The sequence below is a fragment of the Hipposideros armiger genome, unplaced genomic scaffold (assembly GCF_001890085.2).
Source record: "Hipposideros armiger isolate ML-2016 unplaced genomic scaffold, ASM189008v1 scaffold_1194, whole genome shotgun sequence".
NCBI classification, from domain to species: Eukaryota; Metazoa; Chordata; class Mammalia; order Chiroptera; family Hipposideridae; genus Hipposideros; species Hipposideros armiger.
The window spans coordinates 157,324-181,377 of record NW_017732544.1 but is presented as its reverse complement, the minus strand read 5'-3'; the positions used below and the strand labels follow the sequence as shown (position 1 = coordinate 181,377).

General features: G+C 39.4%; 1 pseudogene; it reads right to left on the bottom strand.

Moving 5' to 3' along the window:
* Positions 1–22,846: 22,846 nt before the first annotated feature.
* On the bottom strand, positions 22,847–23,639 carry LOC109376790 (40S ribosomal protein S4, X isoform-like; annotated as a pseudogene).
* Between the last annotated feature and the right edge of the window lie 415 nt (positions 23,640–24,054).

The window sequence follows — 24,054 nt, the reverse complement described above, 5'->3', positions numbered from 1 at the left end:
TTAGCCTTCATAACAATCCATGAGCAAAGCAGTGTACATATTATTAATCCCATTTTTAAAATGAAGAATTTTCAAATGTTCTGTCATTGTCATATACCCAACTAAGTAAGAGATGCAACCTAGCATCATGCCTTACCCATTGTTCTCATTTCATAATTTTTTCTTCCTCAATCTGCATAGAAGTATAAATTCAATGATTTTTTTTCTCTGTAAACCTCATTTCCACATCTTATCATTTAAATTAGAAGAGGACAAGGGTGATGACTTCTTCTAGCAGCATTTGACAATTTTAGGTAGAAAGAGTTTACAAGATGGAGAAAAGTAGAATACGGATATATATAAAAACACCTTGTGAAATGGAGGCATGGCCATTAGACATCGATTTGATGAAAAAGATCAGGGACCGCAATGTAAAGTGGAAAATTTGAAGGAAGGAAGGGATTTAAAGCAACCTGGGAAACTCCAGGAGGGATACAGAAGCTCTTAATGCCAGAGAGAAACTATAATAACAAACCAAGTAAGGAAAATAAATTGTAACTGTAATGTGCTGCCCATTTATCTATTGTCTCACGGCTTCAAATTCACCCTTTGATTACATTTGCCATCACTCTGTGATGGTGTGGCTGACTATGCAAACTGTGGTTCTCTGTTAGCTGTTACCTCATTATATCCATCCAAAAGGAAATTCAGCTTCTCCTATCCTATTTAGCCAATAGGTATAGAGGAGATTAAAAAGAAAGCCAAGGAGAGAAGGAACTGTCTTCTCCTATTTTAGATGTTGTTCCTGGCAGGATCCCCTAGGCACAGCAACACTTCATTCCAGCAGCAACAATTTGCTAAATTCTCATCAACTGGTTCCAGCCTCCAGCATTCTTCAGCACTTCCAGAACCAGTCACATGACATTCCCTCAGAGGTACCAGCAGCAAGTAGATAACACTCTCTCACCAGAGTTCTGAGCCCCAGCCATGCAGGGCCACTCCTTCCAGCCTTAATGTTCTGTGAATCCCAATCTCATCCTTTCCTTCTCCATCCCTAGACATGAAAGCTGTTTCATGCAGTTATTATCTGTGAGCTGTTTGGTGTTCTATGCATTCAGGCCTCTAATATCTGTGTGATAAGCTCCCTGTGTTAAGTGATCTCTGTTGAAATAACTAAAATTGCTTTCATTTACCTACTTGATCCTGACAAAAACAAGGATATTTCAAGAAAAGACAATATAAATATAAAAATAAAATTCTGAGGCATATAAAAATTTTGCTCAACTGGTATATCCCTATTTCTGGGCATTTGTGAGTTATGCGTGTTCTTACTTCATGTCAGTGAAAGAACTGGAATTTATAAATTAAGCAAAGCCACTTGTTTGGTTGTTGGTCTTAATCTTCTATTTGGGCGTATAACATAGCACAGTATTGCCAGAATATAGACTTGGAATGTTTGGAAATGGGTATCATTTGGGGCTGATCGCTAGTTAGCATGCGTTTGCCTGTGTTTGTATCTTGTTGTGTATCTAATGTAATTTTTGTAAAACCATATATAATTTAAGTAGTTGTACAATAGAAAAACTACATGTACAAAATTCAGAATACAAAGTAAACCGTATCCCTATACAGTATAATGCAGTTTTTTTTCAAAGTTTTTTATCACTATTTGTTGCTAATATTAAAATCATTGCTATAGTGATGCTACAATTGCACTACATGGATAAAAAAAACTCAGTCAAATGCTCTTAGGTAATTAATTTTAGTCATATCCTGAAACATCAAGATTTCAACAATTTAAAAAGCATTTGTTGGCATGGAAACAGGAACTTAATTAAAACTGGACTAAAGTAATTAACCTAAAACATATTGTACTACTGAGTGTTTGATTTAGAATACTTGGGAAGAAAAATAACATTTTTCATAATCATTTTATGTTTCTATCTAATGGAAGGGTTTAGTTTGTATAATGGACCTATACACACACTAATGTGTCAGATGACTGTATTCATGGGGAGAAGATGGTTATGAAGAGGATTTCCATTAAATGAAATGCCAGTTTTCTTGTGGGAATTCAGAGAGCTGAACATTTTATGAATATTGCTTATTGTCTTTGCTTAACCGTAGTACCCAGGAGATTTGAGAATGACCAGTGTCATCCTTCATTTCATCCTTTATATTTCATCTCAATAGAGTAAGATTTGTGTCACATTTATGAGGAAGATCATACCATGATGAACCACAAAAATAAAACATGGATTAGAGTAGGTTAGCTAAAATGTATGTGGTAAATGACACAATCTTTTCTGCATTTTAATAACCAGTGTTTTTTTCAGCCATGAAGCCCACAAGTGCATAAATACATTTCAGATTGTCTAAAAGTTTTTAAATTGAAGATTTGTGTTCTTTGGCTTGTTTGTTCCTTTTATCTATAGGGGGTGTTTACCACGTGGTAGGCGCAACCTTGGATAATTTAAACAGATCCACTGGCGATATCTTGCTGTCTTGCCACCACATCCACATCAACCATTCTTACAGTAAAAGCAGCATCCTCTCTGGGTCTCAACATCTATGATTTGAAGGGTCTGTTCCCCACCCTAGCTCAAAGGCAGTGTGGAGGCTTTGTAATGTGTTTACTGCATTTCCCAGAATTCTTTTTATTGTACGTTTCTAGATAGAGTGGAAACATGGAGGTTTTCTGGGAGACAGAAACAAAAGCAGTGGAAGTCAGAAACAAAGCAACAGCCATTCTGTAGCCCATATGTATTGTTGCTGATCTGCACAGTCACCCTTTAGGTGAAAACAGCTTTGGGTTTGCAACCACTCAAACATTTGCTGAACTCTTCTACTGTTTCTCTGACTCCTGGGCGTGTGTGTTTACTTCAGTGAGGATAGCCCCTGGCTTCTACATAAACCCATACAGCAGACATGTTGGTTCATTTTGCTGGGCATACAAGTGGGCCTACTGTGGAAAGTTATTTTCCTCAGGTGCCCATCATGATCAGACACCACCTGAGCAGCAGAAGTCTAAGGCTGAAAATAACAACTATTGGCAGGGACTGGGGTGAGGATAGGGGGTTGCTGTTGTTTGCTTTCCTGTGTATTCAGGGGTTAAAACTCACTGGGGGTTTCGTCCATTTCCCTGTCAATCACCCCTTCCTTAGTTCTCCTCACTTTCCCAGAAACTCCACCTCTTAACGTTCTAATCAGGCTCTGTCACAGCTCTCAGATTTTAATCAGTAGCAGTTTGCACCCTCCTAGCTTTGCCAAGCAGCACGCTCAAGTCTCCATCGCACTATCCGGCTCTCCCACCTTGTCTGCCAGCTCCGAAGCAAGCAGAGGCGTGGGCACCCACAGCCCTCCTCTCACCTCAGCTCTCCTTCCACCTTTCTATCTCGGGCTTCAGCCTCTAGTTGGGACATCAGTAACTGGTGGAACTGCAATAGGAGAGGCCAGCCCACTGCTCAGGCGTGTGTTTCCCTTTGCCCCAGAGCGCTCTGCTCAGTTCCTTCAACAATCACATGGCCAGCCAGTGCCACTGGGGCATTTTGGGGCGTCCCCATACAGCATTCCCAAAGCTTCTGTCGTACAGGCCACCCCTCCCCACAGAGAGATCCATGAGCAACTCTGAGTTCCCTCATCTCCCTCGTGGTTGCCTCTTTCCCCAGGCCCATTTCTTTGGTCTCCTGGCTGGCTCACGAATTGCTGGTTCCCAAACTGGCCCCATAGAGTAAGGAGACACGGAAGAGAGGCAGGCATCTCCACAGGGGTAGGTGGCAGCTTAATAAGCACAGGAGCTTACTTACCATGCTTGTCTGGGCGACCGCAAGAGGAATACGTCTCCATACCCACCCACCAGAACCTTAAAAGCTTAAATAGAGGCCTTACCTGGGTTCAGTCACGTATACTGTCCAGGTGGTGTCAACAACACATTGCTCTCTCAAGTCTGTGTCCTGGAAAATGCCTCTGCCTGTGGGAAGGGTGAGTAGAACGTACATGGCAGGGACAGGAGACTGGGAGGGGAGCCTCGGAGGCTGACTGGAAGTTAAAGTTACCTCGTTAACATTCTTTAGTAAAACGCCTGAGGCAATTAGCGCTAACACCGGTTTCATTCTCTCCTCCTGAACTTTAGTTTGTGTTTGTATGTACTAGCCTGTTCTGCACATTCATCCTTCCTCCCTCACTGCTTGGCCTCTGATATCAAGCTTGTCATCAGCAGATGTGAAAACAACAGCGTTTCAGACACTGCTTAATTTACTCCAACAACTGTGCAAAGCCAAATCCCTAATCCCCCAAATATTATAACCTATTGGTTATGCAGATATGTTTCTCTGATTGAACCTTGAATGGTGTAGAACAGTGGGTCTCAACCTTCCTAATGCCGTGACCCCTTAATACAGTTCCTCATGTTGTGGTGACCCCCAACCATAAGATTATTTTCGTTGCTACTCTATAACTGTAATTTTGCTACTGTTATGAATCGTAATGTAAATATCTGATATGCAGGATGTATTTTCATTGTTACAAATTGAACATAATTAAAGCATAGTGATTAATCACAAAAACAATATGTAATTATATATTGTGAAATATTTATTTCTAATTACAAATAAGTGAAATTTTGTGTTGAAGCATGGAGTGGATAGAGGAGCGGTGTCTGGGTTCCTAAGACCATGGAAAATATGTGTTTTCCGATGGTCTTAGGCGACCCTGTGAAAGGGTCGTTCGACCCCCAAAGGGGTCGTGACCCACAGGTTGAGAACCGCTGGTGTAGAAGAACACATAAACCAAGTGACAGCCAAAAACCCCAGTCCATTTTGCTAGCCACCATGGCAATTTGCTCAGGAATTGGAGCTTGACTCAATTTATTCAGTTTCATGCCAATACCTCATGCATTAATTAATACTCCTTTACCCTCTATGCTGAGACTTTCTATTAATGCAACTAAAAAATTTCCCAGTGGTCTAAGAGCTTATTTCATAGATCTCACAATTCCTTGAGGACTTATTATTATGTCCATTGCACTCATGAGACATGCGGTAACTGAGGCTTGGAAAAAGTAATCTTTTCAAGGTCACATAACCAATTCTAGTAGGAGTTTGATTTCAACACAAGTCCATTTAATTTCAGAGCCATTTTGTATTTTGCTTGATTAATTAGAGATAGGCAGGTAATTACCATAATGATCCACTGCTTTCAGGAAGCTCTTCTATAAATAAAATGGCAGCCATAATTTAAATATAATTTGGGAAAGTGTTGGACACCTTTTAAAAATCAACTGTATTCTACAGCATTTTACTTCCTTCTGTGACAGGGTCTTGGATTGCATTAGGCAATTATTAGTTTAAAGACATGGATTCTGGCCAAGTTCTCTGATTTGAGATGGGCCATTTTTTAAAGTTTTTTTCTCTCTGCCTCACAGGCTATTGATCCTTTGAGGGGGAAATGGTTTATCTGCGTTATCAGCAAATTAAGTAAATTGACGAGTTATTTATTGGCATTGGAGAGAAATACCCTCAGAGCTCTTTGTGTTCATATGGGTCTTATTTATAGAATTTGATTTGTGTTTTTATTTGCATAATGTTATGTGAACATTTAGTTTCACATTAAAATAACATTTACACAAAATTTTCTAACACCAGAGATTCTATTTAAATGTGCATCAAATCTTACAATCTATGTGAATGCATCCCTCAGGACTTACAAGGAAGTAAGTAGATGGTGTATGTCTGTATTTCACAATGGATTTAAGACAAGTGCTACAAAATTTTAGAAAAAGGTAGTTATTAGTATTATTTAATAACTGTTGCACAATTTCAAAGACCATTTTTTCTTATAATGGAAACCTAGTCACAACTAACATTTTGGGAAGTACTGTAGACGCAAAGGAAATTCAGGCTCTGCACTTTCTGTTGAGGGTAGAAGGACAGAAAGGCAATAAAACAAATATGAACACAAATATTTGTGGCCTGTTCAAAGAGGTCTTAGACCATAGGGTCAGGTTGCTTAGCCGGGCTTATGTTGAGCAGGAAGTGGTGGGGAAAATGCCATTTGTGCTGAGACTTGAAAGAGAGGAGCTAACCAGGCAAAAGAAATGAGAGAAAAATATTCCAAGTAGAAGAAATAACATATGCAAAAGTTCAAAGGTGTGAGAATAATATGGAATGAAGGGGGCAGATAATGTGATTGGAAAGTTATTATAAAGGGTAAAGAGGAAACAAATAATAGAGTTGTATATCCTAAACCAAGAAATCTATTTATGCAAGAAAAGGTCATTGAGGCATTTTAAGGATGGGAATGGCATAATCAGGGAGACCACCTAAGAGAAAGGAAGAGGATGGATTGGAGAGGAAGCAAACAAGAAATTGGGAGTTGGGAGACTCCTGTTGTGAGACTGTGACAATAGTCCAGATCTAACATGATCAGAGACTGAAATAAGGTTGTGAAGGATGTATACTTACATTCAGGGTTTTCCAAGAGATTGGGAAGTATATGTAAAAATAAAAGAAATCTATCGACATAAGATTGGAAAGTATTGTGTAAATAAAGTCCCAAATCACAATTTTAAAGTAAATAAAAACAAATGTTTATAAAGTGCTAACTAGGGGAACCAAGAACTATTTTTAGGGCATCCCTATATAACTCAAGTAATTCTCAGGATAACTATAAGATATACATTGTTCTAATCTCAATTTTTACAGATAACATATGAGTCACAGAGGTTAAGTAACTTGTCCAGTGTTACCTAGCTAGCCTGATGGAGCTGGAATTTGAAACTAGGTTGTCTGTCCCATGCTTTCCACTCCATGCACTACACTAACAGCTAAGTTTCCTTGGGTATTTTCTATTTGTCAGACACTGTAATAAGCACTTGAATTATTACAGTGATCCTCTGACTTGGTTGCTTTACTTGTTCCCATTTCACATATGAAGAAATTACAAATTAGTGTTTCAGGAAAATAACAAAATAATTTAAAAACAAATAATCAAACTAGCATCTGATCAAAATAACACAAACGTGAAGTGAAGGAACCAAGATTCAGTGACATATCTGTTTCATTCCAAATCAATACCCATATTCACTACATCATGGATTTCTACCTCAGAAGACTGCTACATGCTATACACTATGCCAGATGTTTAATATACAATGAGTAGTAAAATAGAGTGTTTGGTGCCAACTAGCTTATCATCTAGTAAGTCAACCAGAATCATGAACATTTTAGTACACTGTGGTGTATGCTATAATTTAAGAAAATAAGAATCTTGTTAGAAATAAAAATAAAAAGGATACATTAAAAATATCAAACCCTGCTTACATTTTTGTTCAGTATTAATGCATTCATAAACATGGATTTTCTTTGTGACTCTCCTGATATATAAGTTGTAAAATGCCCATCAGAACAATAGAAAAGTAATTTTTCTTTAAATTATTTGCAAAACCTTCCTCCTGCCTTGAGATAACGCCATCATTTCCTCAACTCAATTCAAAGGTACCTGTGGGAACCCAATTTGATATTGAAATTATAAAATATAGATGCTATTCTTAAGAACTTGCAGCCTTAATGAAGCAGCTATTTCTTATATTTGTATTGAATCAGCTTTAAGAGTAGTATAAATTCTTCAACTGATTAAAAGAGGAAAAGAGTACAGCCTTGCTGAGAGAATCTGGAGCAACAGAGGACATAACTTTCAATGCTGCCTCCTATTGTCATGAGACTATTTCGGTATGTGTAGTGGGAAAGGTTTTTTTGGTTGTTTGTTTTTTAGGTGGAAAGAACAGTGTGAATACTGATACAGAGAAAGCAAAAATTGGGTTATTCTAAGAAAACAAAAACCATTGTATTGTGTTAGTACATTAGGAAAATAAAGGGGTGATGGGAGATATGCCATGAAATGTGAGGAGGAGCGGAAGAGGGCATTGGCTACAAGGCTGAGTAATTTGTACTTTCTTTGGTAAGAAAGACTTCAGAAGATTTCAAGCAGGAAATAGGTCTGGTATGCTTATTGGCACAGGTTTACATTTATTATTTTTCATATAAACTTGTTGAGAGTCTACTACAAGCAAGGTGAAACACACAGGTCATTTGCCCTAGTAATACACAATGTAGTTGTGAAGTCAAGAAAGAAATCTTTAAGAATAATAATGATATAATGGTTTACAGAAGCTCCACACAATCAGATAAATTCTTAATGAATTATCACAATGCTGCTGCTGAAAACAATTAATTCAAGTCTGAAATATTGACTATTTATATCATCAAAGCATAAGCAACTGTATTTGTTTCCCTTTCTGCCGGGAGCCGTCTGTACCTCAGTATCTGACATGGCCAAACACACTGCAATTGTGACAAATTCTGAAGCTCTGACTGAGAAACAGATACTACTTTATATCTTAAAGAATTTAAATTCCTCTTTGGATGTCCCCCAGTAGGACAAAGATCTTACACCCCTTCTAATAGATATATCACAATAATTATATTTTATACACTAAAGGTGATTTTAGTCACACTACTAGTCTCTTAGTAAAGGTCAAAGTACACACCCTGTAAATCTTAAGATCCTGCTTAGACAATAGTTTTTAGAATAAATGTTGGGTGGTCATGGTAACCATCCTTTAGGCGATTATGTAAAGGCTCAGACCTTGGTTGCAGTCATTGTAGCTGGAGGGATTTGGGCTTAGTTGGAATAAATTAGTCTTTAGCATAGAAAAGGTATAGCTGTACCCTGTAGCATAAGAATTATGAGGAATTAAAACCCCGATACTAATGGAACAATGGTTAAACTGCCCGGTATAAAAAGGGGCATGCTGTAAAATAAAGTGAGACACTTCTTGAAAAAGCACTCCTGTGTTTCTGTGCGTTTTTTCCTCGCCGACTCCACCTCCACCTGAGGGAACCCCTGGACCTGCAGGAGCTGGTCTCCTGCACCTTTCCTTTGGCCATGACTGTGTGATCCCTTAGAATGGCTTAAAATATTTTATTTTATTTCTTTTCACCTGCTTCATAAAACCAGTTGTACTTAATTAATTACACAAACCATGTTGTGAGGGAGATGAGTGGCAAAGATGATCAAAATCATTGAAGTGACTATATCCGGAATTGTCCACTATGATACACATAACTCCATTGTTTACTTCCTCACATAGTTTGGTTTGGTAGAATTCAGTGAAAATTGATGTGAAATTGCAGATTATTTACAAGTTAGTTTTAGTATTCCACAGAAATAGCCTTGCAAATGCTAATATTCAGGATATAAATGAACACACACACACACACACACACACACACATTCATTTATTCACATATATGTACTCATATCCCCTGGGAATATAGCAATGAACAAATAAGACAAAAATCCATGATGTCATGGAGCTTTAGCTTACATTTTAGTGGAAGGGAGAGGCAGACAACTCACAAACTGTACATGTATGTATATTGGGTTGTCGGAAAAGTCATGGCACATTTTTGCAATGAAAAACATAGAACAGCTATGTCATGACTTTTCCAACAACCCAATACAGTAATGTATGTGTGAATATCAATCATCTATCTATCTATCTATCTATCTATCTATCTATCTATCTATGAGGGTTCACCATAGAAAGAGAACAAATAGGATATAAAGAGACTTACTAGAGGGAACTGGCATACACGATGATGGAGGCTGACAAGACCCAAGGTCTTCTGGGTGAATTGGCAAGCTGGAGAGACAGGAAAGCCAATGGTGTAGTTCCGGTTGTTAAGACCATTACGTTCAAGACCCAAGAAAAGCTGAGGTTTCAGTTCAACTTCAAAGGCAGAAAAAAGCTAATGTTCCAATTTGAAGGCAGTCAGGCAGGAGGAATTTTCTCTTACCTGGGGAAGGGTCACACTTTTTTGTTCTATTCAGGCCTTCAATTGACTAGATGAATCCCACCCATTTAGGGAGGGCAATCTATTGTACTTTACTCAGCCTAACTATTTAAATGTTAATCTCATCCAAAACCACCCACACAGACACATACAAATTAATGTGGGACCAAATATCAAGTTGACACACAAAATTATCCACCACACTATCTACCCATTTATCTATCTATATTGTTAGAAAATGTTCAGTGCTATGGGAAATAACAAATGAGGTAATGGAGACTGGAAATGCTGAATCTGTTGATAATTACATTTTTAAAAATATGGTTGACATGGAATGCCTTACAGGATGTTTGAATGAAGAGCTGAAGGAGTGTGGTGGTGAGGGAGTAAGTTGTAAATATATTTGGGAGAATGTCCACGTACAAGGAACAATAAGGGCAAAGCTCTGAAGCAGAAATCACCATGAAATGTGGCAGGAACATCAAGAAAACCAGTGTAGTTGTAGCAGGTTCTGTGACAGGGAGATAGCCAATAAATTTTAAAATTTACACGAATCTTATGCCATCTTTAATTTGTTTATCTTAAAATCATGAATGTAAATATAAATTGTACTCATGTTTATTAAATATTTTAATTATTTGTCAAAATAATCCTGTGCTTATCTCAGAGGATTGACCACATATTTAGAAAGATACATGAGCTAAAAATGTGCAGCAACCAAGCAAGATTTATCCCAGGTATGCAAGGCTGGCTCAACATTCAAAAATCAATTAATGTAATCCATCACATCAATGGGCTAAAAAAGAAAAATCACATGATCCTATCAATAGATTCAGAAAAAGTCTTTGGCAAAACCCAGCACCTATACATGCTAAAACTCTCTGTAAACTAGGAATAAAGGAGAGCTTCCTCAAACTGATAAGATATCCACAAAAAAACAAAACAACACAAAAAACACAGCTAGCATCTGACTTAATCATGGGAACCTTGAACCTTTCCCTCTAAGATCAGATACAAAGTAAGGACATCCCTTTCACCACTCTTTTTCAGCATTGTACTAAAACTTCTAGCTAATGCAATAAGGAAATAAAGGGTATAAAAATTGGGAAGAATGAAATAAGGCTGTCTTTGTTCACAGATGACATGATTGTACATGGAAAATATCTGAAATAATTGACAAAAACTACTGGAACTAATAACCAATTATAGCAAGGTTGCAGGATATGAGGTCAATATACAAAAGTGAATCAATTGCCTACATATTACTTGAAATTAAAATTACAATACCATTTACATCAGCACCCAGAAGAGTAAAATACAGTAAAACCTTGGACTGTGACTAACTTGGTTTTCAAGTGTTCCGCAAGATGAGCAAACATTTCTATTAAGTTGGTGCAAAAGTAATAACGTAATGGCAAAATCACTATTACTTTTGCACCAACCTAATAATACATTTTAACTTGGTAAATGAGCGATGTCTTGCAATATGTGTAGTTTGTTTCCAGAACAAATTATGCTCGCAAACCGAGGTATTACTGTACTTAGGTATAAATCTAACAAAATATGTACAAGAACTATATGAGAAAAACTACAAAACTTTGATGAATGAAAGAAAAGATGAACTAAATGAATAGAGAAATGCCCCATGTTCATGAATAGGAAGATTCAATACTGTCAATATGTCAGTCCCTCACTTTGATCTATAGAGTCAATGCAATCTCTATCAAAACAGCAACAAGTCATTTTGTGAATATCAACAAACTGATTCTAAAGTTATATGGGAAAAAATAATTTCAGAATAGCCAGTACAAGAGCCATCTACTTGAAAGAGAAGAATAAAATTAGATGACTGACTTTACCCATCTTCAAGACTTGCAAAACAGTTTGGTATTAGAGAAAGAATAGACAAATAGATCAACAGAACATAACAGCCCTGAAAAGACCCACATAAATACAGTCAACTAATATGTAATAAATCAGAAAAGACAGCATAACAGAGCAAAGATAGTCTTTTCAACAAGTGGTGCTGGGACAACTGGACATCCGCATGTAAAAGAAGTGAATTTAGAAACAGGCCTTACCCTTTCACAAAAGTAACTTGAAATCAACCAAAGACATAAATGGAAAATACAAAACTATAAAATTCCTAGAAGATAACATAGGAGAAAATCTAGGTGATGTTGGGTATGTTGATGATTTTTAGATACTATATATCAAAGGCATGACCCATGAAAGAAGCAATTGATAACCCAGGTAGCATTAAATGTGAAACTTGTGTTCTGTGAAAGACAAGGTCAAGAAAATGAAAGGACAAGCCACAGTCTGAGAGAAAATATTTGCAAAAGATATACCTGATAAAGGAATGTTATCTAGGATATACAAAGAGCTCTTAAAACTCAGCAATAATAAAATAAACAATGCAATTTAAAAAATCAGCCAAAGACTTAATAGACACCTAAGAAGATATACAGGGCTGGCTAAGTGGCTCAGTTGGTTAAGAGTTAGCTTAAGAGCAAGAGCTCTGAGTAACAGGGCCACAGGTTCGATTCCCACATGGGCCAATGATGCTGTGCCCGAGGTGAGCTGCCGCTGAGATGCCAACAGGTGGCAGGATGGCTTAGCTGGTGAGAGCACATTCTCCTAACAAGACTGTTTGTTTGATGGTGGGCTACACTTGCCCTCAACTAAGACTGAACTCGGCACCTTGAACTGAGCTGCCACCCAGATGGTTCAGTGGGTAGAGCATGCGCTCTTAACAACAAGGCTGCCAGTTCAACTCCCACATGGGATGGTGGCTATGCCCACCTACAACTAAGATACAGCACCTTGTAACACAGCACCTTGAACTTAGAGGCCATGAGCTGCCGATGGGCAGCCAGATGGCGACTGGTGCCCTCCACAACTAAGACACAACTAAGATTGAAGGACAACTACTTGGCTGGTCCCGCTCCCCAATTCCCCAACACTGTTTGCCTCCCCAAACCCCCTCCCAAAAAAAAAGAAAGAAAAAAATGATATACTGATAGCATATAGGCATATGAAAAGATGCTTACAACATATGTCATCTATTAAATGCAAATTAAAACACTAATGAGATATCATTACACACCTATTAAAAGACAGAAGTCCAGAACATTCACAACATCAAATGTTGGCAAGGATGTGGAGCAACAGGAATTCTCATTCATTGCTGATGGGAATGCAAAATGGTGCAGCCACTTTGGATGACAGTTTGGTGGTTTCTTACAAAATTAAACATACACTCACCATACAATTCAGCAATCACTCTTCTTGATATTTAAGTACAAGAATTGAAAATGTATGTACACACACACACACACACACACACACACACACATAAAATTACACATGGATGTTTATAGCAGCTTTGTTCATAATTGCCAAATTTTGGAAGCAACCAAGATGTCCAGTAAGAGAATGGATAAATAACTGGTGATACATTCAGACAGTGGAATATTATTCAGCACCAAAAAGCAATGAGCTATTAAACCATGAAAAGACACAGAGGAATCTTAAATGTGTGTTACTAAGTAAAAAAAAGCCGATCTGGAAAGGCTACCTACTGTATTATTCCAACTGTAATATATGACATTCTGGAAAAGGCACACCTATGGAGACAGTAAAAGATCAGTGTTGCCAGGGGTTTGAGGAGGAAGGAAGGGATGAATAGACAGAGCATTTTGAATTTTTAGGGCAGTGAAAACACTCTGTATGACCCCATAATTATGAATACATGTCATTATACATTTGTACAAACCCACAGAATGTACAAAAGCAAGAGTAAACTCCAAGGTCAACTATGGACTTTGCATAATTATTGTATGTCAATGTAGGTTCCTCAGTTGTAACAAATGTACCCACTCTGGTGGGGGTGTTGATAATGAGGGAGGCTGTGCCAATGGGATATGTGGAAAATCTCTGTACCTTTCCCACAACTGTGCTGTTAATTTAAGTTGCTCTAAAAAATATGAGGTCTTTTTGAAGAGTTTTTAAAATGTACAGCGCTATGTGAGAGGAGAGCTGACTGTTGATCCCTTTTTTATTTTTTATTTTTTTCCCCCAATCTAACGTCAAGCTTGCTATTTCATCCCTAATGTGGCATGGAATAAATGTGGCTGTGCTCAGCAGGGGGCCTGCGGGTTCTCTGTCAGCTATGTTGTTATGCTCTGCAGGGATATTTAAAACCATTCATACAACTCTAAATCTCTGAGCATTTTCATATTGTTTTGTGGCTCCATTTGGAATATAAATATCGATGACCTTTTCAGGATCAAATGAAGAAAACTTTTCAGTGAAACTATCCCTTGCTTGTAACTAAAAAATAAGCAGTAGTCTATGTTGTAGGAAGCCTGCTTTTACTGATTATCTTGAGCATTTTTTTTTTATCCAATGCATTCTTTTCACTAGATTAGTAAACCCAAATGGTAACTGGGGAGGAGTGTCTAGCTAGCTCATAGTGACTCTTTCAGGGGCCATAGGTTATCCACCCCAGACATTTTTTGAAACTCTTCCTCATTACCCTAGAGCAGTGAAGCGGCCTGAAAGCAAGCTGTCTTCTGACTGCCTTACCCCACCTACACAGCCACAGTAAATAGTTCATTGGTAGGAATCCTCCCAAGATAAACCAATTTGTGTCCTTTCTCTTTTATTGTACTGAAGCTTGCCACAGCTATACCTTCTCATTCTGATTGTAAGACTGAAAATCTGGCCACATTTCCTGTAAAGAAGTCTCTCCAAAGTGGACAGGAATAAAGTTCACAGTTAAACGAGACAGGGAGAAGGAGAGGGAGAGAGAGAGAGAAGGATAATTTATTTGAAGATTATTTGGAAGGTAATCTAGAATGAGAGGCTTAAACACCAGAATCAGAGGCTTAATCTCTCTCTCTCTGTCTCTCTCTCTCTCTCTCTTTCTCTCTCAGTCTGGCTGTTTGTCAGAATTGCCTTTCAGTAAGATGTGACCAAGGAGTATCATTTTAATCCATCAGTCTATAATGGTATTAAGTCTTTTCACCTCTCCTAATGACTTAGAGTTTGGCTTTAGGATGTCTATGTTACAGATGCTAGGGGACATTTTATTCATTTTTATTTCCTTTCTTGTATGTATCACATGAAACAAGCTCTTTATCCATATGTTTTATGTGTGAGTAATAAACCTAATAATTTTCCACCACTGATAAACTCACATTTTATAAATTAATGTGGAAAATAAGAGAGGAGAATTCTACTCTCCACTCGTGATAGATTTGGGCATATCACTTTATTTACCTTGTCTAAATTAACTTTAAGGTCTATTGCAGCCATATCAATAGATGCTTCTTTATTCACAATGCACATCTACAGTGGTACAATAGGAAAGAATTAATCATCACCATGTTTTTTAAAACTGTCAGAGCACACTGGTATTTATAGAGCACTACAAGTACAACTGAATTCAGATCCTAAGGAGGGTCATTAAAAAGTCGTACTGATCGAACTGCGTAAGTGCCGTAAAATTTATGATCACCTTATTTATAATCCCAGTTTCCCATGCACAGCCAGAAAGATGGATGAATGGATAGAGAGTAGAGAGAGAGAGAAATAGAGGTAGGATATAGAGATGAGATGTAAGAGAGAGAGAGAGAGAGAGAGAGAGAGAGAGAGAGAGAGAGAGAGAGAAAGGACATGTAAGTTGTATATACCGTATTTGCCGGCGTATAAGACGATTTTTTGGCCCTGAAAAATATGCCTCCAAGTGGGGGGTCGTCTTATACGCCAGGTACACTTCAGATAGACTGCCCATAGTGCTTGCCCCTTGCCATAGTGGCCTCCCGATGCCCGCCCACTTCATTCCACATACCATTCAGGCATCAGCAGCGCTGCTGGGTGTATGCTCGGCTGTTATGCGATTTTGCTGTTATGCGATTTTACCACACTCGCAAAATCTACGGTACCAGTCTATAGAGTGTGTTTTCTTTAGTGAATTACCGGTATGTTTACCGGTAATAAACTTGCACTGTTTTATGTATATGTTTGATTACATACAGCCTTGTGACAGTTTTCCTGCATGTCATAAGCATTTGAATATAAATATAAATGTTGAAATCAAATCTGATATTGTTTTACCTTTTATTTGGTGTGTGGAAGGTGTGCGGAAGAAGGGGTAGTCTTATAGGGCGAGTATATAACAAACTCTGTATTTTGAGTGGAAATGTTAGGGGGTCGTCTTATACGCCCAGTCGTCTTATACGCCGGCAAATACGGTAAGTGTTCTATAGGTGGAGTTTGGAGTGTGTTTAGAGGCTAGTCTTTCCTTCCTTTTTGTTTTTTTCCTTCAGGCTGTGTGGTAGTATAAAGTCCTCTAAAAATATAGAACCTGAGAAAGAACACTTTTTTTAAAAAAGGGAGAGGATGTGTAAGAGAGAAGACCATTTGCTCTGAGACAGACTTCCCTGTGAGGGAGGAGGAAGAGAACCTTAGATTTGATAGGAGATTAATGTTGAAAGAATTGACTAAATTAAATTTTAACAACCAAAAGGAGCACAAAACTAGTGGAACCTATCTCAAGTGTAAGAGTCTCTGCAAGCTAGTACCGACGGGGGATGTAAGGGAGCACAGTTGAAAGCAACCTGACAACTAAATTCTTTCCATATTTATACTCTAATGGGCTGAGATTCTACAGACTGGGTATATTGCCATTATTATTTTATTCTTATTTTCATTCATTACCTGGCAAAACCTAAGACTTTTCTAGAGTTTTTTTTGTTTTATTAACTCCACCCTAAATCTGTCTATAAAGTAGGATTTTCTACTCATCTTTATTGAATTCCTGAAAAGATTAACTTGTACTCTTCCTATTTTAAGTGTCCACTGTTAACCACAACAGAAAAAAGTAAGAGAAAACATAACTAAATAATAACCATAGAAAAATCGCATGCTTAACAATCCTATTAAATTTTTTAATTTTTTTTTTTAGCTGAGCCATCCTGCCACCTCAGCGGCAGCTCAGCTCAGGCCAGGCATTGAACCACTGTTGCTCAGAGCTCAAACTCTTGAGCGAGCTCTTAACCAACTGAGCCACTCGGCCGGCCCAATCCTATTAAATTTTAATAACTAGAGACAAGCCCTTGTAGTTTCAAAGTCCCTTGTTAGATAGTTGGGATTACAGAGCCATAGTCCATGAGCTTGTGGTGATCCACACCTCTAGTCCTCTCTCCTTCCAGGCAAAATGAATAAGCAGTTGTGTACTTGAAGTCCTGCCTACTGGGAGGATTGCCCATGAGTGTCGTCCTTCAGGACCACCCTGGATTGGAGCAGCTGTGCTACAGCTCTCCACCTGTGGGTGATGTCGGCATATGGTGCAGAGCCATCTGGACAGAAGGCTGACTTTCTTTTTCTCAGTCACCTGTACAACTGTTGGTTCACAAACTGTCCCCCATGCCTGGAGGGCATGAAGAAACTGAAGAAAGGGGCAGACCAGGCTGGTAGGGGACATTTAGTAAGCAAGGGAACTTTCTTCAAGGCTTGTCTTGGGTAGGTGCAAACAAGATCTTCATACCCACCCACCAGAATATTAAAAGTTTATATAGAGACCTTACCTCACCTCCGTCACAAATGCCTTTCAGATGGTCTCAGTGACACATTTCTATCTCAAAGCTGTGTCCTTGGGGAGGGTTCTAGCATGGGGAAGGTGAGCTGAATGCACATTCCTAGCATGGGTGTGTGTATAGGGGGTTTTCTCTGATTGCCCAGGTTCAGCTAGTGGATCAACCAGAGGTCATGTTGTTTTGATGATCTCCTCTGACATCAATTCATAGGTGTGGATTGAGAAAGAGAAATCAGTGCACCAAAAGTAGAGACAATGAACATTTGGGGCACTGCCTCTTGCATTTCATTTGTGCCTGCAGGGCATGGTTGCAGCTCATTTCAAATATACCACTTTTGTTTTGTGGAGCGCTGTTGTTGCATGCCCAACTTTATGGATTGACAGGTCAGATAATACCCAGTTCATGACGGGCAGCTCGAGTCACATGTTCACTTGGTAGCTAATCCTAAGGTGGGACAAGGGAGCCTGAGGATGGCCCTGTCTGCTGAAATAAAACTGCTTTTGATAATATTTACCAACAGGTATAGAGAAAAATGCAGTGGCCCACTCAGTGCCTGCATAGCAAGTGCCAAGAGATGAGATTTGCTCTGGCAATTAAAGTACAGCTGGAACAGTGGCGGCAATTAGAGTCTCAACCAATTACGTGGACAATAACCCGTTCTCATTTCCCAATATTAGTTGTCTTCTTCTCAGGCCAAATAAGTGAACTAAATGGAGATTAGTAGGAATAACCACCCTGCATCTTTCAAGTTAAGTGCACCTGGCACTAATCTTTGCAATTTCCCAAGGAACAGAGTATTGCTTTTGGCTTACCATTTTTGTTTGTGGTGATACTTCGAGTGGCTTTCCTACAATATTAGCTTCACACTATGACTTAGAAAACCTACAGCAATGCCAGTTGCTAAGGAAGTTTATTCAAATTTGGCATTCCAAAGTGAGAAGTAATCACTGGGTAGGCTTGAGGAGCCACTGGTCTCACTGTGAGAATGATCTAAGCCAAAAATCTGCTGATCACTTAATCTCCATAAACCCCTAACTGAATAGTGGACCAAAACGGTGTTGTGGGTCTCCAGTGATCAGTGTCAATTGATAGCAAGGGTCCAGTAATCAGCAAGCCCCCAAAAGTTGGATATTTTCCTTTTCCCTTCCTATGTTTGTCTCTCTCTCTCTCTCACAACACAGATTTGACCTTACATAATAAGACCATTGTCTTTGCATCTGATGGTTCACAATTCACAGAAAAGGCAATTAAAGGGAAAAAAAGAATAAAATTTGAGGACAGCAAGTGTTGATAAACTGTGGCATAGGTTATGGATGCTGTCAGTAAAAACAAATAAACAAACAAAAACAAAAAACAAAAAACCTTTTTAGATTCAGAGGGTTTATTGCTGATATACTAAGTAAAAGGAGAAGTAACCAAAGGTGACAGTTTTGTTCTACTAAGTAACACCAAAGCCAAAAAGACCACAGGACAAAACAACATGGGTGTAGGGCACCAGGTTTCTGAAAAGACCCTGCCATGCTCTAGCTGAGCAGTTTTATATTCTACAGCTGCATTTTAAGAGTAGCGAAGCAGAAATCCTCATACTTCATCGGTATCTGAGAGGCTGCAAGAATCAGAGACTGCCTGGTAGATAGGAAATGACCTTGTAGCAGTTCCTCACTAAATTCCCATGTTCTCACATTTTAGAAATATCACGGGTGTTTTGCCCAGCTTTGAGAGCAGCTGTAAGCCTTGCATCTATGGCCAAGGTGGAGATATGCAAACTTGTCAGGGCATCATAGTGGAGCTGCTTTCCTACAGCAAAGAGAAGCTGGCATCCACATGCCTGAGCTGAAAACCACAAGTATGAACTGTGACTCAAAGGACGAACTGGAACGTGTGTCATCTCGCACTGCCTCCAACCTTGATGACACAGGTGTGCTCCTGGGAAACCTGACATCCTTTGTTTCAGAGCCAAACACACAACAGGTCCAAGAGTCAAAGAAGCTGAAGGAGAATCCAGTAAAAGGTGTAATAGGTGCAGGCCTGGCATTTGCCTGGCTAACCAGCGAGAATAGCCAGGAAATACATGACAAAGTATGTACATGACAAAATTGTCTCTGCTTATCTTCTGAGTGTAAAAAAGAACAAAATGGCTGCCACTTCCCTTTCTCCTTACAAAGCCTGTATAACAATATCTCTTGTGGTCCACCAATTTGAAATATACAGGGAAGGCTATTCTGGGAAACAGCTCAACTGAGCCCAATGGGTATTTTATAAATCTACCCGTTCCAGTTTTCTAGTACCACAAATTGGGTGGCTTACAACAACAGAAATGTGTTGCCTCACAGTTCTGGAGGCTAGAAGTAAAAAATCAAGGTGTCAGCTCCCTTTCTTTGAAATCTGTAGGGGAGAATTTTCTGTTGCTTCTTCCCAGCTTCTGGTGTTGGTCATCAGTCTTTGGCATTCCCTAGCTTGCAGCTGCATCACTCCAATGTCTGTCTGTCATCACATGGCCATCTTCCTGTATCTCTGTCTTCACATGATGTTTGCCTCTTCATAGGACACCGGTCATATTGGATTAGGCTCCACCCTGATAACCTCATTTTAACTTAATGACATTTGCAAAGCTTATGGCAAAATAAGGTGACCTTCACAGGTACTGGGGGTTCAGCTTCAACATACATTTTAAGGGGACATAATTCAGCTCATCACACCACCGGAGACACTGAGCTTGAGTAGGACCAGAGAGCATATGTAAGCTTCGTGAGCAAGGGGCTCCACTCTCTGTCATCCACAGTGCTGCATAAGGCTGACTCCCTGATACTGAATAACAGCTCAAATAGGACAACCAGCCTTTTGGCAACAAGTAGATTATATTAAGCTCCTCCCATATTAGAAGGGCCCACAATCCATCCTCATATCTATGTGAGTATTTAACATGTGGATTTACCTTTTCTGCCCAAACAACCTCAGCCAATCTACCACGTGGAGGTGATAGCAGCCCTGATCCACTGGCATAAAATCTCTCATCACATAGTTTCTGACTGGGAACATTCTTCACAGTTAAGAGGTACAGGAGTAGTTCACACTACCACCTAAGCCACCCAAACCCGTGAGGTGATCACCTAGGGTGAGGTTTTAGATGTATAGACTCTTTAGAATGTGGAATGAGAAGCAAAGAGGACAAGGGACAGGTGTGCTCCCAAGACCAACTGCAGTGACAGTGGCTATAATTCGCCTCACTAACTTCCCTCTTCTAAGCTCCCCCCTTAGAGAACCATGAAGAAGTTTCCCCAGGATGTGGGTGGAGAAGAGGATCTATGCAGAACAAGGGGTGGCCATGAAGGTGTGCTGTTTTGATCTCCTAGAGAACTTCTAAGGAAACATAGTGGACTGACAGCTTCTATCAGCTTTTGCCCCTTTGGAAAACACTGTGGTGTCGATGCTAAGACTAGACTCTCCCTGTTGATGACTGAGAACAGTGGGGGTATTGGAGATGGTCAGTCCTGCCTGCTGCAGGATTTTTATGACGGGCACAACTTTTGTCAGGGTCCCCTCCTACGCACAGCTAAGACTTCTCAGATTTACTTGTGGTCTGAGGCTGTTTCCTACCAAATCCTTTTTCCTTCCTACGTTTCAAAGGTGTCATCATGCCTGCATGGTGATCTTAAGGCTTTTCCTACCCACTCTTATTCCCTCACCATTTCTCTTTCACATGGTTTATTCCTGATAAATCTCTTCCATGACCCATCCTGCTTGATGTGTTTCTTGGAGTACGGAATTGATTTAGTAAGAATAAGAATGTGGAAGCAGAAATAATGCCAGAGAAAGTAATACTAAGGAACAAAGTTCAAATAAAACTATAAGTATGAGAAGCGTGTTGCAAACACAAAGGTGTCAGAGTTCTCAGGGAATGTGGACTCTTTGTCCAGCTTTAGGTGACAAACCATAATTGATCAAGGCCAACTGTTTTACATCAAGTGCAGACATTGCCATTCAGTTTTTTGGAAACTAAAAGTTTCCAACTAGTTCAAGCCAATTTGATATAAGGGGAAGGTGGAGGAGTTCCCTGCAAGCTGGGGGTGAAACTTTGGGAAAGATACTGTCTTGATAAAAGAGACTCAAGAGGACTATGTTTCTTCATCCCCTTCTCTTCCGGTCTTTGCATGCTGTTCAGGAAGATGTGATTTTTGTATCTGCACCTCCCATTTTCTGAATATAAGGGCAGCCTAGGGAATTATGGGAAAATAATAAAACACAAAATAACTGAGATGCTGGGCCAGCTGAGTGGCACGTTGGTTAGAAGGTGGCTTGGGATGCCAGCTCTGAGCAGCAGGGCCCTGGTTCGGATCCCACATGAGGGCCAGTGACACTGCACCCTCTACAGCTAAGGTGGTGAACAACAGCTCGACCTGGAGCTGGGCTGCCTTGAGTTGCCGGTGACAGCGTAGGCTGCAGTGGAGCTGGCATGAGCTTTTGTGAGCTGCTATGAGCCACCACCAGCAGTGGGTGAGTGACTGCCTCACCCGGGAAGAGCACAGTGATAATACCAACATGGGCCAGTGAAGTGATGTCCCCCAAAATTAGACTGAAGAACAAACAGACAGCAACTTGTCTGTTCCCCTTTCCCAATTCCCCAATGCTGTTCCCCTCACCCAATTCTCCAATAAAATCTTTAAGAAAATAAAAAACAATGAAATAACTAAGATGCTGAATTATCTAACCCTCCATTTTTACCAGGTATTATACTAATTATTGCCAGAAGCATCCCACTTGATACAAGAGTAACATAAAGGATGGGAAGTTAAGCTAGTAATGAGGACAAATTTCTTTTCTCTATTTTGATTCTACTTACAAAATGATATCTGAAAACATTAGCAGTAGCCAGTTCATACAGCATTTCTTACACAGTCAGAAATGTTAGTTTTTATCATTTTGCTATTTGTGTAACATTTTCAAAACACTATTAGCAACTTGCAGCCATGAAGGAGGGTTGCTGATGGTTTCCTGCTCCATTTATTAATTCTTATAAAGGGTACCTTCAATTTTCAAAATCCCTAGCATTTCACAATGGTAAAGTCACCCTCACAAGTGTTCCATATATGTCATTTTAAAATTTTATACTCAATTTAATATTGCTGTCTCTTTTCTTTATTTGTTTTAATTAAGCAAAATGGTGACTGTTCAAAGGTGATTCGTAAATACATTCTCTTTGCATTGTATGTTAGTATTAAAATGGCACAACTGGACTTGTGGAAGTGTAGTCTTTATGGAATATAAACTAAATAATGCATAATTGTTAACATTAAACTATGTTAAGTTATAAGTATCTCTCTACTATGTTTAGTACATAGGCTCTTTTTTTTATGCTATATTATTTTTCATTGGGGATGAAGGCTCTTCCAATCATGTCACCTAATCATTTCACCCACTGCTCTGTTTGGCTGCCAGTCTCTTGTTTCTCTCTCCAACAATGGTGAGGTGGATGCCCTTTACTCAGGGAGAGAAATCCATGGTCTGTTGCCTTTTCCAATAACAAAAACGTTCAAGAGCCGGGTGGCAACGCTGTTCCCATTGGCATCTTTCACATGAACCACATCAAAAGAATCAGGTGCCTCTCTCTGTTGGTGATCACACCAGTTCTTCCCAAGTTGGCACCTCCAGTCACCATGCACAGGTTACCAGTGTCAAACTGGATGAGATCAGTAATTTTGCCAGTCTCTAAATCAGTCTGAATGGTGTCGTTCACCTTGATGAGGGGGGTCAGGATACTGGATGGTGCCAGCATCATGGGTCATGAGATGTAGGGTTCCTTTTGTGCCCACAAAGATCATTCTTACTTTGCACAACTGTACTTGGCCTCCTCAGGTGTAATGTGATGAACAGCAAATCGACCCTCAGTGTCATAGATCAGACACAAGTTCTTTCGGGTCTTGTCAATGCTGATGACATCATAAAACCAGCTGGGTCGGTTCTATCAGTTCGGATTGATCTTGCCATTGATCTAAATGAACCACTACATGCAAATCTTCTTGACTTCATCTCCTGTTTGGGCGTACTTCAGTCCATTCCTTAGGAAGATGCTGAGAGGGAGACATTCCCTCAGCTTGTGGGGACTGGTGGATGGAGGAGGAGCAAACACACGGGTCAGTTTTTCCAGCATCCAGTGCTTTGGAGCCGCTACATGACTCAGATGCTTCTTGGGACCATGAGCCATGGCTGCACTGGGTACAGAAAGAAAGCTAGGCTCTTCTTTTTAACTAGTGTTTTCTGAGAGTAAAACCACAGTCTTTTTTCCTTGCATGTTTAACTGAAGTTAAAAAGGCTAATATCTTGTGGCCTATCTATGCATGTCTCCTCATTCCACATGACTCCAGTACACACACACTTTCCTGTGTTAGGAGATGCTACTTAGAAAGCAGTTTTGTTTTGTTTTTTTAATTCTAAGATATCAAAACACTAGGATATCAAATAAATATATTAACTTATCATTTCTGTTATAGGTAATTAAATATAAATAGAGAAGTCATAATTCTTGATCATCAAGTTAAAGATTGCCTACCCTGAATCAACTTATAATCAAGTTGGAAAGTAAAGCGCATTCTACTGTCTTTACAACGTTGACTATGGAT